Source organism: Euprymna scolopes, chromosome 24, assembly GCF_053919585.1.
Source record: "Euprymna scolopes isolate OS-2025 chromosome 24, ASM5391958v1, whole genome shotgun sequence".
Taxonomy (NCBI): domain Eukaryota; kingdom Metazoa; phylum Mollusca; class Cephalopoda; order Sepiida; family Sepiolidae; genus Euprymna; species Euprymna scolopes.
The window spans coordinates 53,492,266-53,496,109 of NC_136505.1; positions in this window are offsets into that span (position 1 = coordinate 53,492,266).

Here is a 3,844-nt window from a genome sequence, read left to right on the forward strand (position 1 = left end):
GAACAGAGTTAGACACCAGGGTCGTTTTTAACGTGGAGAAAAGGTACAAAAATAAAAATTGTCTCAGTCGTGAAGGATTTCTCCTTCACCGAAAGAGAAAAAGATATAGAAGTGCAGCATCTGAAGAACAGATGGTATTTATTTGCTCCCCCACTGAGCAAATTAGGCACAAGGCCGTTTTTAATGTGAGGTAAAAACCAGCTCCCCTAAAAGTAGGCAAAAAGGGGGCACTCTGGTTACCAAAAATAATAATTGTCCCAGTATAGAGGGTTTCCCCTCCATTGACTGGTACAAATTATCTTAAGTGCAGCATCTGAAGAACAGATGGTATTTATTTGCTCCCTCACCGAGCAAATTAGGCACAAGGCCAATTTTTAATGTGAGGAGTGAAGGGAGGGGGAAGGGAAAAAGGGGACCAGCTCCCGAGAGGTGGGAAATGGGAGCTGGTTAAAGGTCAGGTATGTGGGGTTGCCCCCACATATGGTCTTTGCTTGCAGTATCTGCCGGAACAGATGGTATTTATTTGCTCCCCCACCGAGCAAATTAGGCACAAGGCCAATTTTTAATGTGAGGAGTGAAGGGAGGGGGAAGGGAAAAAGGGGACCAGCTCCCGAGAGGTGGGAAATGGGAGCTGGTTAAAGGTCAGGCATGTGGGGTTGCCCCCACATCTAGTCTTTGCTAGTCATAGCTAGTCATAGCTTGCAGTATCTGCCGGAACAGATGGTATTTATTTGCTCCCCCACTGAGCAAATTAGGCACAAGGCCGTTTTTAATGTGAGGTAAAAACCAGCTCCCCTAAAAGTAGGCAAAAAAGGGGGCACTCTGGTTACCAAAAATAATAATTGTCCCAGTATAGAGGGTTTCCCCTCCATTGACTGGTACAGATTATCTTAAGTGCAGTATCTGCCGGAACAGATGGTATTTATTTGCTCCCCCACTGAGCAAATTAGGCACAAGGCCGTTTTTAATGTGAGGTAAAAACCAGCTCCCCTAAAAGTAGGCAAAAAGGGGGCACTCTGGTTACCAAAAATAATAATTGTCCCAGTATAGAGGGTTTCCCCTCCATTGACTGGTACAAACCATCTTAAGTGCAGCCTCTGCCGGAACAGATAGTATTTATTTGCTCCCCCACTGAGCAAATTAGGCACAAGGCCGTTTTTAATGTGAGGTAAAAACCAGCTCCCCTAAAAGGGGTCACTCTGGTTACCAAAAATAATAATTGTCCCAGTATAGAGGGTTTCCCCTCCATTGACTGGTACAAATTATCTTAAGTGCAGCATCTGCCGGAACAGATGCTACACTTTGATCTTGACCAAAATGCCAAAAGAGTAATTCAAGGCGAATTCATAACCTTCCTTGTTAATAACCTTTCAGCACGTTTGGTTATTTTTCACGGACGACCTAATCTGGCCAAAGGAAGAGTTGTTTTGTGAGATTTCCAGTTCCGAATTATTGTTCCAACAGAATTCAATGGAACCATTAACTGTTTGGATATTGTTCTATATCCCAACCGACTTTGATGAAGACTTACAATTCGTTTTCTGAGCTCTTGACCAATCTGTTTATTCTTTCCCATGATGTGGTTGCTTACAATACGGTTATTAGATAAAAAATGACGCAATACTTTTACTAATTGCTTACTTCGACGTCTATTTGTTGTGGGACTCAGTTGGGTTCACAAGAACGACACGGGAAAACACGTAGTACGTGGTTTACAAGTGTATTAAGGAAAGGTACAAAAATACAGAGAAAGAGAATGATAAAGAGAATAGTATTAGTTGCACGTATCAGTAAGATCTCGCTCCTCGAGGTACAATATCCGTTTAGATCTTGCTCCACCGTATCAGCCTTATAAGCTGATTATATAGGATATGGGCTAGTCCATTATGGGGTGAGATCCGGTCTCACAACACTATTGCATTTTCCTAAACATTCTAGAAACTTCTAAGCATTTTACCATGATAAACCGTCATACAATTATTGAGAAATATAATGAATTTGATATGTGTTGTAAACTTTTGCGTAGCTAATTATTGGGGTTTCTCTTTGTGTTGAATTGTTCTTTTTATCCCCCCCCCCACTGTTCCTATCTTAGTTTCAATATATTTTTCTATGGTTATAAAAAGTTCCATTACCATTTGGAACCTAGAAATACAAAAACTGACAGTTTCAAATGGGTATTGTAAACTTTTGCGGGCCACTGTATATATATATATATATATATATATATATATATATATATATATATATATACATATATAGATAGATAGATAGATAGATATATATAGATATATATATAGATATATATAGATATATATATATAGATATATATATAGATATATATAGATATATATAGATATATATAAATATATATATATAGATAGATATATAGATATATATAGATATATATATAGATAGATATATATATATAGATAGATATATATAGATATAGATATATAGATATATATATAGATATATATAGATATATATATAGATATATATATATAGATATATATATAGATATATATAGACATATATATAGAGATATATATAGAGAGATATATATAGATATATATATAGAGATATATATAGAGAGATATATATAGATATATATACATATATATATTTTTTTACAAAGGCATCACCACATTATCAAGGCCCAGAGGCCACTCAAGGATAAAAGTTAAAGAGTGTACAGTAGAAATTGGTCAATATAGTAATCATTAGTAATGAAAATTTGGTAAATTTAATAACTTATATGGAACGGCTCATCAAGAACTTATTTACTTTAGACTTGAACACAACCATATTGTAGTCAGCCGGAAAGCAAGAAAACGGAAGACAATTCCACAGGCGTGCAGTTCTAAGAAAGAAGCGTAGTTCATGGAATCTACGTTTAGGTTTAGGCACAGATAAAGAGTGGGGGAAATTATTGATAGTGTTTACAGCTAGACGAGTGTTTCTTGTGAAAGTTTGGCGAGGGGGGACCATAGATGTAAGCTCAGTTGAACACTTTCCATGAAAATAACGATACATCAGAGACAAACTCGCAACATCTCTTCTGTGAGATAGAGGTTGCAAGGAGGAGAAAAGGACATCTCCTACGAGGCTACGAAGTCTATTTTGAACTCTATCAAGGCAGGACAAGTCCTTTCTAGCAGCTCCTGCCCAGATGTGGCAACAGTATTCCATCCTTGGACGTACCTGGCTCTTATATAGGTAGAGAATAGCATCAGCAGTGAGATATCTACTGGATCGATAGAAAGATCCCACCATTTTTCCAGCGGCCTTGGCAACAGATTTGATATACGTGTTCCATTTAAGATCAGGAGTAATGGTCAAGCCCAGAAGCTTGTCAAAACTTGAGGCCTCCTGAAGACGAGAGCCATTCATTTCAATTGATGCCAAATGTGGATTAGAATGTTGATGATGTAAAGAGAGAAGCTTGGTTTTAGATGCATTAAAAGTAACCAGCCACTCCTTTCCCCATTGTACTATGTGCTCAAGATCAGAGGAGAGAGAATTGGAGAGAACTTGGTCGTTTACTGTCTTAGATGTGGTACCATAAATGGTAGTGTCGTCAGCATAAATGTCTACAAATGATGTAAGAATATGATTTGGAAGATCATTAATGTAGATCAGGAAAAGAGTTGGGCCCAGGATGGATCCCTGAGGGACACCGGCATTAATACTGTGAGCTTCTGATTTTTGCCCCTCAACTACTACTCTTATGAACCTATCAGAAAGAAATGATTTAATAATTGAGAAGACTTTTCCAGCTATACCATAGCTAGCGATCTTATGACGTAAACCTTTATGCCATACCCTATCAAAGGCTTTAGAT